Here is a 17,324-nt window from a genome sequence, read left to right as displayed (position 1 = left end):
TTGGTTACTCGGGCAGATCAGGTACATAGCATTCATCAAACCGTCACGTTTACGCCATGGCTAAGATCAAAGCTAACTATAGATATCTATTAAAACCAAATATACGGGTGTATAGCTTATATAATTAAAAACCACTCGAATTTGACGAAAATCTCAGAGATCGGTTTTAGAGATATCGGAAAGTTTATGGAGTAAGTTAAAACACGTTAAAAACTATGCCAAGCGCTAATCCACGACTGGCGTTTGCCCATCTAGGTCAATTTTTTTCACGAACCTATAATTGGTACGTACTGACGCCTATTCGTCTGTGATCTGAGGTAAACTAAATTTGAGGTACAATCGAACCGAGATACGCCTATGTATGGCGTACACTATGAAATATTACGAACAGGTGTTATAAAATATAGAAAAACGCGATTTTCTTCGCAATAGTAATGCGAGTTCAACGCCGAGTGAGGTGTCGTCGCTACAAGTCGCAGAGCTGAAATAGTTATCCCGCGGTGTATACCTACATAAGCGGATTGAAAAAGGAATACGGAAAAAATGGCGTCAGATCGCGGTCGATGTTATATCGCATCCGGCGCGGAAACAATGTATGGGAAGGGGTTGCGGTCCGGCTCGGAGAAGTATACTTTTTCTCGCTTCCGATTCGGACTTCCGGTGTAGGCGCCGGGCTCGTCTTCGGTTCGCACGGTTCGACAATCGTAATACGACGTTTCCGACGACAGACGGACGGCGTGCGATGATCTCTCGTGCCCGGGAAATCGCCGACTTGGTAGTATGATATAATATAGGCGACGGACAATATAATAATATAATCACAACAATTAATCATGGGCGACTCTATTGGCGACGGCGCAGGCGAAATCCCATCCGGCCGATTAATCGACGTTATTTATATATATATTTACCGTCCCGGGCGATTTGTTTCCGTCCACCGGTTTAGCCGCGTTCGGCTGCCGCGGCGTCGGCTTTTCGCGAGCCCTCACCACCGCCCTGCCCGGAAGTTGTTTCCGCACCGGAAGTCCGTTCGCGGTGTCGGCGTATAGTATACAAAGGGCCGGCAATTAAAACGGATTAAAACGCGATGGCGATCGAGTACGAGCGGCATTTGTATCGACGGTTTAGAGCCGCACGGGACAAACGACACGGCTCGAGCGAGCTTGCGGTTTTCCACCCGCGGTCGTCAGCTGTTCTAAAAGTCCACGCTAAAAATTAAGTCCCGTCACTACTATATCCGGCCTAGGCGTCTCGACTCGAGACGCTTATTTAGTGTCTCGTAAGATATATATATTATGTATTGTGCGTACGTTGGGTGGTTGCGCACTTGTTTGTGCTGTTGTGCTTGGATAAAAAAAAATTACCTAGTTATAGATAAAATTATTTTTGTAAATTTATTGATTAATAGATTTCCATTTTTTTTTTTTACATATTTTGTTGTTTTTATTACATATTTTTAGCGCATATTTATCGATATTGTTAGCGTTAACTTAATAAATTATTAATTTATAATTATATAATGTTTTTATACAGATAAATGTTGCTAAAGCACATCACTGTGCTGGACCCGGCTACTGGTTTAGGAGCTATTATTAGCTTATTAGGCATGTGTGATGTCTAACCGTAAATACAATCAAAACGATATAATATTATGTAACTGTTTATTGGCGTTTTGCGGTTTTCGACGTATATGATATTTTGCGCGTAATAGAGTTTCAACCAATTAAACGAAATGTATAATATAAAGGACAACGCGAAGACTAAAACGCTCTGTGAAATTAAACAGCGAGAAATATATACTACCTACCATGTCTCGCAAAAAAAAAAAAAATCGTATTGTAGAGAAATTCGTTGAATAGAACATTAAATTAATTTGGTTTGGATCTCGAAAATATTTCAATAAACAGAAAATTATTTTAAATGGAAGTTTCATTGTATTATAATCAGGGCTTGCATTTGAAAAAAAAATATTGTTTTACGTTATTTACAATCAAAACGTTATACAAATTTTGAGTTTATCGTTATTCAAAATTTAAACGTTATTCAACTTTTGTGTTTATCGTTATTCAGAATTAAAACGTTATACAATTTTTGCGTTTAACGTTATTCATAATTAAAACGTTATACAATTTTTGCGTTTATCGTTATTTAACATTTAAAAGTATTTAGATACCTGTTTTAAAAGTACACAGGCCGCAATTTAAAAGTATATGACTATGACCTTTTTTGGGGACATAATTTCCCTATTCTGAGTTTTAAGTAGGTATTGTGTAATTTTATTTATTTAAGTAAATGGGTTAGATAACCCAATTACATATTATTTACAAAATATAGAGTACAGTGATACAGATTAAATTACAATATACATAGTTCGTAAAGAAATGGAAACAAAATAAATGATAAAACAGTATGATGATAATTAATCTTAAGTTATAAGTGATAATGTATTATTGAATTTAATAAATTGCCTAGGCTCTAAGGACTTTATTATAAAATAATAAATATAAAAAAAAAAATCATGATCATTATTTTGAAATTTTGAACGTATTATTAGGTTTTTAAATGTTAAAATTATTTAGTAAGTTTTACAATTTTGTGCTTGAGAATATCATTTAAGCAGGAATCTATGTTTCAAACATATTTTACTCTGATTGTTTTGACATACTTTGTCAACATTTATTTTATACCTTCCTACAATTGACAAAATAATCAGAATCTATAATTTATGTTGTTAAAAGTTAAATAATATGTATTGGCAATATAAAAGTGTGTACATAGCTAATATACTATAGAGTGTAGACAACATAGTATAATTTATACTATCTAAATTATACTTATTACCATATTACCATTATTAAATAGAACATTCACAAACAACAAAATAAATACCAATGATCACCGAACACAATAGTTGAATAACTTGAATGGTATAAATTCCGACCGTAGTACAGATAGTACAGTACAATATTATCAGAGTATCACTATTATTAGCTATTGGTAATTAAATTATTCTATTAATACCTTCTTATTAAATTTTAAAATAAATCTAATACGGGATCTCCCGGATAGGCCGAATACGGGATAAAATTAATTCTTGGATCGAATAAATAATTGAATAATACTAAGTATTATTAAATAATTGGAAATTAATTATTTTGTTTAATGGAATACAATATATACCGTTTTGCGTTATGTTTTGTTTAATAATATATCATATATTTTGTTAAACGTTACGTTTTGTTTTGTGTTATTTATTTATTTATGTTTATCGTTTTTCGTTATAATTACGTTTACAAATTTCAATCGTTTTTTATCAAACATAACGTTATAATCATAACGTTATTATAACGTTTGCAAGCCCTGATTATAATAGAATATTGTAGTGCACTTGCACTGCTATGATTACACTTGTAGAGATGTTAAAATATGGTATTTTATTTTTGATTTGTAGGATACCGTATAAAACCTATTGCAGTACCCCAAACTTTCGGAAATTGAACACAGGTTATGAAACGACCGTACATTACGACCAATTTCTAAATGACTTAATAATTTCAGAATACCTACATTTTAAAAACCACAATAATATGAGAATTATTTTAGAGTAAATTAAATCTTAAAGACATACCACCAATCCTGGTATAAGTGATATATATATACATATTACAGTGATTATTAATAATTTAAATTAAAAACAATGCAATTGAAATTCACGGTAAATTACATTCTTCAATATCAATTCTAATAATATTAACTAATTTTAATTTTTTATATAACCTGTAAAAGTAATGGTATACCATGGCCTTGTATAATAAACAAAACCTCGGTTTAAGTAATTTGAGTATGCATACGAGCCAATAATGGTCCCGTTATCGAGGGTTCGACTTTTAAAAAGAAAAAATACAAAACGTAATCACCTCAAGACGTAAAAAAAAAAACGAATTGAATTAAAAAAAATTGTTAAACACGCGGCTTATCACTGCCCATAAGACTGCCGATTGGCGATAAACCATTAACCGTATTGTTCGAACACAAGTTCGCCTCGCGAGGTGTACTTTTGTTTATTTATTAAAATCGGTCTAATGGTTCTTTTCTTTTTCGAGTGCAGAGAATAATTTATAAATATTTATCCGACGTTTATCCGACGCGTATGATATAACTGAACGCGACGCGCGAGATTACTCTCCGAGTTCATAGTCGATGGGTGTAATTCGTTGGTTTTAAAAAATATTATACGATGACCTTGTATAATAAACAAAACCTCAGCCTAAGTAATTTGAGTATGCATACAAGCCAATAATGGGTTCGATTATGTAATATTAGATGTATAGTTAGTATTCGTTAGACTTCAATAATTTTCACAAATTATTTATATTGATAGCGATCATTAGTATAATTACTAACGTTTTTAGGTCATCTAAGACCCCAAATCTACTTAACCTATTGGCTATTGCCATTGGGCATAGACATATTATTCTTAGTACCTTGACTCTAACTGTCGTAGCTATTTTCAACATTGTTTCTGCTTGAGTTTCAGTTAGAATCTTAATATCAATTAACATATTTTATTGATAATTCAATATCAACGAATGATCGTGCTCAAATTATAATTTGATTAAATTTGGCAACGTTGGAAAAAAAAATAACCGTGCTACTAAAAATGCCGTTCTCAATCGTATTTCATCGGTAATTCGTTGGTTTCATTTTTATTGTTCGTCCACCCTAAATCGACAATGGGCATTAGGAGCGTACCACATTGTTATACCACACAGTATAACCTATGCACACAATATTATTATTGTAGACCTATCAAAGTGTGAAAAAAAAATGTTATGCCGTGACCTTGTATTTATTATACAATAAACAATTAATAAACAATACCTCAGTTCAAGTAATTTAAGTATGCATACAAGCCAATAATGGTCCCGTTATCGAGGATTCGACTTTGATAAAGAAAAAAAATAATAATGACGATTCCTCGTGAAATACAATAATATGTTATTGTATAATACAAACGCAGAATTCTCTTCTCTAATAATATGATCGGCCACTGCACACAGTGTAAGACTAATATTATAACAGTATGTTGGACCAGTGCATAGATAATATAAGAATGGATAGGACATGGCTATACCAGTTCCATATGGGGCCGTGTGCTTTTTTTGGGGGGAGAGAGAACGTAAAGAGAGAAAGACGATATGGGGCTTTTTAAGGTTATGTGCAAAACTATTTTATTAAATAATAATGAATAACATGATAGTCAGTTATATTTAGATATTATTTGTCAGTTTGTATTTTGATTGTTGTGCCACTTGTGCCTGGAAAATTACTCTAAACTTTGTTAAGTATTTAAAATATTAAAAATATTAATTATTATTTATCCATTATCATATCAATATTTGCCCCATATAACCTTAAAAATAGTATCACTAAAGTTTCGTGTGATAAGTTCTTATGTCCTATCCATTCTTATAATATTATCTATGGACCAGTGACACATACTATTTTCGTAATAAACCACAAAACGTAATCGACTCACGACGCAAAAAAACGGATCGAATTAAAAAAAATTGGTAAACGCGTGGCTTATGACGTTATTACCCACGAGATTGCCGATCGGCGATAAACCATTGACCGTATTGTTCGAGCACGGGTTCGCATCGCCAGGTGTCTTTTTATACGTCGAAATCGGTCGAACGGTCCTTTTCTCTTAGAGAATAATATCCGTAAATAATAATATTTATCCGACGTTTATCCGACGCGTGTGATATTATAACTGAACGTGACGCGCGAGATTACTCTTCGAGTTCACAGTCGATGGGTGTAATATTCGTTGGTTTAATTTTTATTGTTCGTCAAACCTAAATCCACGATGGCCATTAGGAGCGTACCGCGTTGTTATAATATACCACACAAGATGACCTATGCACACAATATTATTATTGCAGACCTATTGCGATAGTGTTGTAATATATTATATTGATAATGCAAAATTGTCAGCGGTTTTATGATTTTTTCAAACTTGTGATAACACTTATCGCAGCACATATGTTTATTTTAACGTGCACTATAACGCTATTGTCGTCACAGATAATATTATATACATGCACGGGACATACCATTATGTATTTGAGTGTGATCGAAGTGACCAAAATGGTTACACGCAATTGAGGTGTAGTATCCCAACAAACCGCAATAAGTGAAACTAAAATTTATGCGTACATTAAACTGCACTTTTTAATAACAAATTCAAAACAGTGGCATAACAATAGACGATTACAATGGGGAATAATATGAATTCTAATAAAACAACCGTATTGAGATTAATTATTAATAAATTCGAAAATGTTCGATAAAAATTGTCTTTTTTCGTGTAACCTTCAGCGTATCCGTTACCGCAAATACCCATTATGGTAACTATATGCAGTATAGACTTTTTGCTCACAGTATACCATGTATATATTTAGATAGACATCTTCCGGTTCTATCCGTATATATAATATTATCTATGAGTGTTACGAGTTCTCGTTCGGTTTTATAATAACAATAATAATAATACCGTCGTCGTCGAATTCGCTAAAATTTTCGCGAACACGTTAATGTGTATTACTATCGTCATACATAATGTTTTTTATGCCAATCGATTTAATTATATCGCGGCCTTAGTCGGGGGGATCAACATACAATAATACTGTAATCGCTCGGCCTGTTGTGTAGAATTATTATTATGCTGTTGTTGTATAATAATACGGTGGTGGTATTAATGTCTGTTGCTGTTAACACCGTACAACGTCGGTGCGTTCGTTTTGTTGGGTATTTTATAAATGTTTGGCGTTAAAAAAAAAATCAAATCAATATTGTTCCGATTGCTTGGTGGTTGCGTAGATCGCGAAACGCGATTCGAGAGTAAGCACCGGCCTGCGCCACCAGTTCCCGGATGGGTGACCACTCTTATAGTGGTAAACACTTGCCACACATACTACACGCACGTGTCCAAAAAACCAAAATTACCCTTCCCCACAGTGACAAACCTACTAAAAAAACGTACCAAAATGGCTTATGGCCATATAGTCGCCGGACTTGAATTCGATAAAAAAAAAGCAAAAAACAGTTCTGCTTATCAAATCGCCAAAATTAAACCAGACAGATGGACGTAAATTAATTAACTCTTTCGCGATAACGGATCGGTTTTGTGTCGCAGTAGAAATATAATGTATAATACCATAATAGACCTATTAACCAGTTAATAGGTCTCTATGTATAACATATACTTACAGTATCGTCGTTAAGCTATTGTGCCATACATTTGTTACATTTATTTTGTAAGGCGATTGGGAGAAAAATGGAAAAGAGTATATTATTCAAGAGTTATCAATGTTATATGATGTCGTTTTGCTGCCAAATGCAATAATGTCGTTATGGACAACCTATGTATAAGCACTCGTTTACGCGTGTCTACGAATCGTCAATACACTATTGGACAGTATTCCGATGTATGTCTTGCCAATTATTCACAAGTAATGATAGAAAAGAAACCATCGATTTGCGTTTTTATCCTCAGTTGAAATCTTTAAATATTTTATTCGAGTGTTATAATTTGTTCGATGTCTACGTCACTGCAGCGTTATATTGCGGACGTTTATTTATTGATCTAGCCTCGTTTCGAATACATATAAAAATCAGTAAAAAACTCGAGTTCCTGCAATAGGCCGTGTATAAAACCAATAACTATAATATTGTACCTATCACAATAGTGTAATGTATAAAATAAAATTAGGTATAATTGGAATAGTAGTACACGTATTTGTCGCTGTGCTCGTTTTGACCCCAAAACGATGATGTAATTTTTATAAATTTTTTCTCCCACGCATACGACGAGCTTTACACTGTGTCGTTTTTAATTCGCGAAAATCGGAACGGACGAGAGCGGCGACGATGGGTCGGAAACGATCGGGTGCTGATGATAATATAACCGTAGTCTGAGTCGTCGTCGATTCGGTTGGGTAAAACGCGGATCAATTACCTCGATAAACTGTCTAAATATGTATTTAATTAAACGCCGGTATACGCGTATAATTACTGTTAATTTTAAAGTGTAAAAACCGCAACGCGACGCAGCGAAGTTTAATAATAATAATTACTTATCATTAGATATTCAAACTGGCAGTTTAATCCGAAAACGCGAAACGAACGATACTTCAATGTGTCGTCTCTCGCACATGCCGCAATTTAATATGCGTATAATATAATATTGTGTTACGAGTGGTAACAGTGATCGCGCGAAATCGTAACAATATGCGTTTTAATTCTCATTTGTGTATTTTCTGAAACGAATATTTCGTGTGTTCGAAAAACGTAATAATATATTTTGGACAATTTTTTTTTTAGCTCGTGTGCGACAACGCGCGCGCACACACTTTAAACGATTGCGCCAAATCAATGCGGAATCCAAATGCGATTGCAGTTTATCCCCTCGGGACCGGAGCACGGGCTATGTATTTTAGTGCACTCCGCCGCCGTTCGGTCTTAGTAGCGTGTACACGGGAGTGACGTAGATGTATATTCGTCCGTGGGGAAATGGCGAGTGAGAGATAGGGGAGGTATCGTGATGGATAGAAAGAGAGAAGGAAGGGGTAAGAGAGAGTAAGTGAGAGAGAGAGAGAGAGAGAGCGAAAGTGAGTGAGAGTGAGACAAGCTTAATGACAAAGACAGTGTTCGTCGAGCTTATAAAGGAAACTGATTCGGGTCTAAGTCTTTTAAAATTAATTGCAGTTCTACTATACTATAGCCCCACGAAGAGATTTTCAAATATAATGGTCTCGCCAGAGATCAGCGAACCTTTTTTGTAAAAAGATCTTATAGAAAAGTATGTGTCTCTACGTAATCTAGTCTATAAACAACCTGTATTATATATATATTATATATATAGGTACCTACCATATAATATATCGATATATATATGTAATATACACTTATACATCCAATCAGAGGGACTTGGAAACCTTATTCGCGACCAACGAAATGACCGAAAAATAATATAATTAATATATTTTACATTTACGCGTGCCGGTTAAATTATGGCTGCCGTATTATTATTATTATTGTACTACTTACATTTTAAATAACTTTTCTTTTATACAACACCGTGTTTTAAAACACAAAATAAAAACAAAGTAAAAATTAAACTATCCTTGTGGCACAAAAATAAGAGAGGAAGGGCTCGAGCCGAAATAGGCCTACAACTCTTGTTCGTCTCGTCAAAAAAGAACCGGCACCAATACGCAATACTTGCAACGAAATTCTAACAATAGAGCACATTGTCAAATCCTAACCGAATCACGCAAGATACTCGGAAATCCTGTTTCAATCCGCCAATACTTCGGAGATGTGAACGCAGCTGCAATCAGTACATTTTCCCATAATATAACCTTAAGCAATACTCATTGTAAATAATGTACCATCGTTTCGTATCAAATTGTAATGTATGCGAAATTTTTTTTTTATTTTTCGTCTACATTTTAATCGAATGTAGGCTGAAAACTTGTGTGGTCAAAACCTTAGCAATTATATCCATAAAAACAACTGCAGAGTAATATTATCATAGAAAGCGATCAGAAAACAATAATACCGAAAAATGGAAATAAACGAACAGTTTAGGCAAACAGTTTTTAGTACCTACTGTACAGTGGTGAACGTGTACAATAAACGTCCTTATTCATTATAGTGTTGTAAAAAACGATCACTAAAATGGTATCTTATTATATAAAACACGAATACAGCGGCGCTCCCGTGGTATAATAACGAATTAGTCTTTAATTTTTACGGTAGAATAAAATATAATATATTATACATTTGAGTTTACTGCGAGTGGGACGCGGTAGTAAAGTGACGCACGACGGGGGAGAGGAATCTGCCGAACGGTATGACAGTCGGTGCGACGCCAGAATGCTCTGACTATTACACTATTGACCGATATAAATACCGTCCGATAGGTTCGGGTGTGGAAGTTTCTACCTGAAATGCGCAAGTCTGCCCGGGTGGGTCTTGCTACAGACCAGGTAAAAGACTGGTGATTGGTCGTCGGTCGTGCGGCCTTTTGTATGCGGTCTATCGGCGATTTTTTTCTGCCGGTCTCGTGTTCTGTGACGGACTGGTGGGTTACCGAGGTGCCGCGTTCAGTGACAGAAACCGCAAAAGTGCAATCGACGATAAACGCATAAAAATTAATTTATATAATTAAGAACCGGGCGTACTAATTGTAATAATTACACAACAATAACAATACGATGATAAGCGTGTGGTGGACGGGGAGGGGCAGTGGTGTGCGTTATCTTCGCGACTGTGTATGTGTGTGTGTGTGTGTGTGAACAATCAGTTTAAAAAAACAAAATTTTAATTCAAATAGTTATCGTACCCATATAATAATTAGGTATATGTTAAAAAATCTAGATACTTTCAGATTTACACAAACAACCAAATTCTCGTTGCCATGTACACGAATGTTTGAAAAATCTACAATTCGTATCTGCGCGTCACATAGTTACCACTTGTCAATATTCATTTCTTGTGTACATTACGAATTATTTTTCGTATATCCGTTAATTATTCTGTCTATATAATATCATCCGATAAATATGTCATATAGATGTGTATCTATGCCCAACATTGCCGCGATGTGTGAAAATTCTTCAGTCGAAGCGACAGAGATTGGGTGGCGTATCAACGCCAAATCTGAAGTTCGACCTCACCAGCGACTTACCCGGATCGGAATCGTCAAAACATTGCGATTCCAAGAGTTTGCTGGACGGCAAGGCTCTATGTTTCAACGCCGAATATCCTCGTACGTCCGTATTTAGCTGGTGAGGACAGCTGCCGAGATTGGGTGGCGATCAGCGCCAAACCTAAAGTTTTCGCAGGTCACCAGCGACGGTACGGAGGCCGGAATCGTTGAAACATCATTCCAAGGGTTTGTTGGACGGCAGGCTCTGTGTATCAACGCCGAATATCCCCGTACGTCCGTATTTAGCTGGCGAGACAGCTGCCGGGATTGGGTGGGCGATCAGCGCCAACCTAAAGTTTTCCCTTGGTCGCCAGCGACGTACATGGACACAGACGTCCACGTCGTTCATTTTGGCGGCAGACGAAAGAAATTTGTCAGGCGGTTATTTTGTTGCTGTGGTTCTATTGACATGATAGACCAGTAACGTCGTATATTATAGAGTTTAAAAGGTTCTTAAACGTCCCCTCCCCTCCAACCGTTATTTCATTTCCATGTTCGCTGGTTACTATTGTGTCCGGCCAGGATTCCGAAACCGTTTATCGTGTCCTCCATTGTCGTTTGTGCCCAGTAAGTAGATGTTTACCTCGCTTATTTCATGCACTGTATGTCTGTACCATCGTCGGCTCTTCGCCACCTGTTGTGTGCCGTTTCGCGGTCGTAAGTCTTATAGCTGTTTCCGCTAGCTCATTTTTCCCCTTCAACAATATTAGCTAAAGTTAGTGTGGTCTAGTTGTAAATATTTGTAACCTCTAACTAATGGGCAATGCTTATGTGAAATTTTTATAAGCTGTATTATTGCACCTATAAATAATAAATTAAAAACGATGCTGTACATTCAATGAATAAACGTTTTTTGTTATAATATGTTATATATTTGGTTTTTATTTGATAATATTATCAATAAATGTGTCGACGCGTTTGTGAAAAAATGTATTTATGTAGCTTGCGGAAATTGTGTCTACCATGCGTATACTACTTTATAAGACATGTAGTTTTTTTTTTACAATTTATAATGTATATAATATAATATGCATAGGTCATAGATATATTATGATACATATATGAGTATATTATATAAACCAAATACCACTTGCTGACTCTTTCACACACTCGCTCACTCGCTGTAAATCGTTACATCTCAACAACTACACAAAACGTACAAATTTGAAATTTTGGAATAGTGGTTGCTCTGATGACTAGATGTGCAATTATAAGAAAGGATTTTCCGATATCCCCATTTTTAAAGAACTGGTCAAACGGAGGATTTTGTGCCTCACGGTGGGAATCTAGACTTTTTTCCGTTTCTAAATGGTCGCTATTGGTCATTTGGGCACATTAGGTACGAGTATGCATACGACTGGCATGCTCATAGCCTCAAATGAAAAACCCTATCTTAAACGTGGAATACAAATGCATATGTGTCTTAAACCATGTTAAAAAATATATCTAGCACACCGACGCCAATTCGTCCGTGAAGATGAGGTACACTAAAACTGCGAGAATACACCTACCTAACCTAGTATAATATTACAGTACTTACTATAGTATAAATCTTGTCACAAATAAAATAACCGCACAATGGCGAGACCAGGATATCCAGATGGTTACATACATATATGTATATGTATTTCTATTACATTATTAATATTATAAAAAATATGTCGCGTGCACTATTGCGTGATCAATGCAGTATTACGATGATACGCGTATGTATATGGCGTAGCGAAATGGGGTTTTAGTCTGAAAACCAATCATATATTTTACTGGTTGCTCTAATGACCTAGATGTGCAATTATAAGAAAGGATTTTCCGTTATCCCCATTTTAAAAAACTGGTCAAACGGAGGATCTTGAGCTTCACGGTGGGAATCCAGATTTTTTTTGTTTCTAAATGGTCGCCATTGGTCATTTGGGCACATTAGGTACGAGTATGCATACGACTGGCATGCTCATGGCATCAAATGAAAAACCCTATCTTAAACGTGGAGTACAAATGCGTAATATGTGTCTTAAACCATGTTAAAAAATACACCTAGCACACTAAAACTGCGAGATATAAGTCTTGTCACAAATAAAATAACCGCACAATGGCGAGACCGGGATATCCAGCTGTTCGCATACATATATGTATATCTATTATAATATATTATAAAAAATATGTCGCGTGCACTATTGCGTGATCAATACAGTATTACGGTGATACGCGTATGTATATGGCGCAGCGAAATGGGGTTTTACTCTGGAAACCAATAACATATTTTACTATAACATTAAGTATTCTTATATCCGCATCACGGGCGCTCGACATCCATTTTTTTACCATCTTGCCGTGCACGACATTATGATGTTATATTAATCTGCCGGGCGCGTCGTCGGACGGATTTTATTTTTGTTTTGAAAACCACGTTTTACATCGATATAATATGATACGAAATAATATAATATTATGCGGCGTATAGGGAATAATGTTATGTTCGACGTACAATAGGTCGATGGAAAACGTGAGAGAACTTACCCGAAAACAACAGTGAGTGTACACAATACGCAAATAATAATTATACAATGAACACCACAGCCACTATACGCTGCGTATTAGGTGATATTAAAAATTTAGGATTGGGATTTTATTATGTCTCAAAACAACCAAAAAAATTCCCAAAAAAAATACTGAACGGTGCACCCGAAAAAATACGATACATAATTTTTTATTTTTAGTAATTTCCATATAAATGCAAATATACTCGTTTGGTATAAAATGTGATAACATACATTTTAAAGAATCGTAAAAAAAAGTTTTGCAGATAGAACTGATCGTTTTCGACGTCTACCATATATTCTGGAAAAACAATGAATTCCATACATTTTTATTTTTTTTAAAGGTTTAGATCATATTATATTATTTATTTGCCTGTACCTACAGTGTTATAATTTAATATATACAATCATGTAAAAGCATGTGAAAATCTTAAAATGAAATGTCAAATTCAAATGATGGACATAAAAACTTCAAAAATAATGCCCCGAAAATCCCACAATGCTCTAAATAATGAAAAATAACGACCTTACAATTTAAAATCGTCAAAAAATGTAAAACAAAAACTTCTTATTCTGATTCTAAAATACATGAAACGTGTAGTAGGCATGTTATAAAACGAGAATCGCGTAGGTTGATTTGAAAAACATGCAAAGTGCACCGAAGTCCCAGCCTTAGATATTATTTTAATAATATGATAATAATATCACATTTTATTGAAGTCGTTTTTTAGCGGTCTCCTCTAAGGAGAGAGGACAATAAACGTACAGACTTACGTAGGCGTTCGGTGAACAGTATGCGACATACTGAAGCGCAGTGGTTATATTACTATACCCGATATTAAACTACGATGTTGTGTACCTATACCGTGGTAACAATCGTATCGAATTTTTGTGCACGTCAAGACTGGAGTGGCGGTTGGAAAATGTAAAGAAGAAAAATTGCAATAATTGTCCTGTCACCTGTCGGACACGATTATATACAGTCGACATGGGCATACCCAAGGGGGGGGGAGTTGGGTTTGGACCCCCCCCCCCCATTGACTAACAAAATTTAAAATTTATTCTTAAAGTGCAAATCACTTATTGTATACTTTTTGCATGTCAACAAAATTTGGACCCCCTCTTTAAAAATTCCTGGGTACGCCCCTGACAGTCAACGATCGAAGAGTTCTTCCCGTGTGTTGTAAATAATGTCTATATTTATAATATATACATGTAAAATATTAATAACCAAATATTTATGGCATTTACTCTTAATATTATTTTTGTCATTATATTCCGTTTTGTTTATCTGACATTATTATCGTATTTATTTTATTATTATATCATTATGCATGCTCATCATTTTTAATTACCAATTATTACTAATTGTATCACTGCGTTTATCAATATTAGAATCGTCCAACTATAATGGTTTATACTGGAAGTTCTTAATAAAAAAAATGTCAAATACCACTCACTCGCTCATTCATCGTTACATATCGAAAACTACAAAACGTACTTCAAAACTTGAAATTTAAAATAGTGGTTGCTCTGATTCACCTAGATGTGCGACGAGAAAGGATTTTCCGATATTCACATTTTAAAGGGGTGCTCAAACGGGGAATTTGAGATTCGCGGTGGAAATAAAAACTAATACTATCGTTCGTAAATTGTTGCCATTGGTTACTCCGGCAGATCAGGTACAAGCGCAAGTCGCGAATCGTCACGCTTTTGTGACCTCGAATAAAGAAACTATATCATGAAATCAAATTTTGAGTATGTACGCGTGTTAAGCCGCGTTAAAAAAGTATGACAAGTGTTGCTATATAAACGAAATCCGTGACTTGCGGTTGCCCATATATAGGTCGAATCGTTTCACAAAGCTTCACACAGACGCCGATTCGTCCGTGAACTGAGGTAGGTACAATAACTGAGATAGGTAGGTACTATGACTGAGATAAACTCAAACCGATATTCAGCTATAGTTATATAAAATATATAATTACAGTCTACGTCTGTCGGCGGCACGTCGCGCGCGCACACCACACACGCACACCCTTACACAAGCACGCGTATACGTATGAGGGTGGATTGGTCAATCGGATGGTTGTTGTGAGGGGGAAGGGAGGGGGGTTCGGACGGAAGTTCGTCTCCGAGGCGGAACCCACCGGAAGGGGATGTGGCGGGGAAACGGTCGGTAAAAAAATAAAATAAATACGAAATCGTACGCGATCGTAACAGCGGGGGTAGGAAAGGGGGTGGATGAGGGTTGGCCGAGGTCGAGGCCTGATGACGCTGACCAAGCGGCGGCGGCGGCGGCGGTGGCGAGTACATGTATCGACCGGACAGAGAGACTACCGAGAGACGAGCGGCCGGAGGATTCGTCTCCGCGGGAAAAAAAAACCCCTATGGCAAAAAGTCTCGGACGACTGCCGGCCGTCCGTCTTTGGCGAAAAATCTTAATCATATAAGAGAAACATAATAATATTATTAAATTTGTCAAAAACCCGTAGACATTCCATACGCATATGTCTAAATGAAGAACATACTCGTTACGACAATACTACGACAATGGCCGGCGACACCGCATTTATTCTTAAAAAAAACGAAATCTAGAAAATGACTATAATATACTTACGCGTCCCTTTACTTCGGTAAGCATAATATTACATAGGCGCGCCTTTCGCTTCGCTCGCCGACGCCAAGCCTGGAGACGATGTCGCACTCGTTAGCGCGTCGATCGATCGGCGCAAATCCGATAAATAATTATGATATTCGATTATAATACTGTAATTGTATTGTACGAGATTCAGACGAAACGCTGAATGTGCGCATTTCATGTCGACGGCAACTACAGCAATCAACAAAATATGTTATATCCGTATTCCGATTTCCGGTTAAAACCACGTTTGGTCGAGTCTTCATGTAACCACGGATTTTGGAAGACGACGTGCCAAATGCCAGAATATGTAACAACTCATGTATATCATTACAATTTTCGGTATACATGACGGATTCCATATGACGCCGTACGATCAGTGTTTCGGTGTTTTTAAATTTCGATACATATCTTACGAAATTACAGTTGCGATACATTGTGCAGGTACCTAATGTAGTTCCTACTATCATATATTATATCATATAATTATAATAATTGTAATGCTACTGAAAAAATTGGACTTCGATAACAGTGAGTTTATTTACCTCAACAGGATTTTTCCTTACTTATATTTTATATCGTTGTATATTATGTTATGTGATTTGCAGTATTTAGTTTTTACATTTTTCCGCATATAATTGTTTTCAGTAGTAGTACGCTAGTTAACCGTTTCTACCGTCGTTTGTAAATAAAGTTTCACGTCAATACACGGGAAAGAAAGTTCTTCGATCGAACGAATGGAAAAGCAAACGGAACTTCGGTGTAGAGAAATCGATGTTATCCCAAGAAGCGATGGAGTTTTCGACGATGAGAGCCGTCGCGTTTTTTCAACGTTTTATCCCACAATTTATTTTAAATTTAATTCACAACGCATGCCCAAAATTAGCGGATCAAGGCGTATACTGTAGCCCCCGCGATTGGCAAAAACCTTCGTCGGGAGGGTTTTTTTAAAATTTTTTTTTACACTTCAGCTATAAAAATTCCAACAATTATTAAAGTAGTGTATATTGTTTTCGGCGGAAAAGTTAGTGCCGCTGTATAGATTTGAATAAAAAAAAAAACGAACAAATGATGTTTGCGATATTATGCAAAATATTTGTTTACAAATTTAGTACATATTTATTCGTTTGAATGAAGAGGGAAAAAAAATCACCGTTACACAATTATATTCACAAACGATTTTATGCTCGGGATTTCATTTGCAGTAGCGGATGCATTTTTAAACAACTAATTAAACAGTAATCAACCGTTATTTAGGGTCGTGTTCAAGTTATGAACATAATAACAATTCATAATCTCGATTGTCGGCGGGGGATGGGGGGGGGGGGGGGGGTTGTATACCGTTCAACTTTGCCGGGTTTACTTACAA

General features: G+C 35.9%; 1 protein-coding gene across 1 annotated transcript in view; it reads right to left on the bottom strand.

The window, feature by feature from the left end:
* LOC132944403 (zwei Ig domain protein zig-8-like) overlaps positions 1-17,324 on the bottom strand; it is a 585,143-nt gene that overhangs the window by 270,792 nt on the left and 297,027 nt on the right. The gene's annotated exons all lie outside the window — the stretch shown is intronic.

This window comes from Metopolophium dirhodum, chromosome 5 (genome assembly GCF_019925205.1).
Source record: "Metopolophium dirhodum isolate CAU chromosome 5, ASM1992520v1, whole genome shotgun sequence".
Taxonomy (NCBI): Eukaryota; Metazoa; Arthropoda; class Insecta; order Hemiptera; family Aphididae; genus Metopolophium; species Metopolophium dirhodum.
Note: the sequence above shows the minus strand (reverse complement) of the source record. Positions and strands in the feature narration are given on the sequence as shown.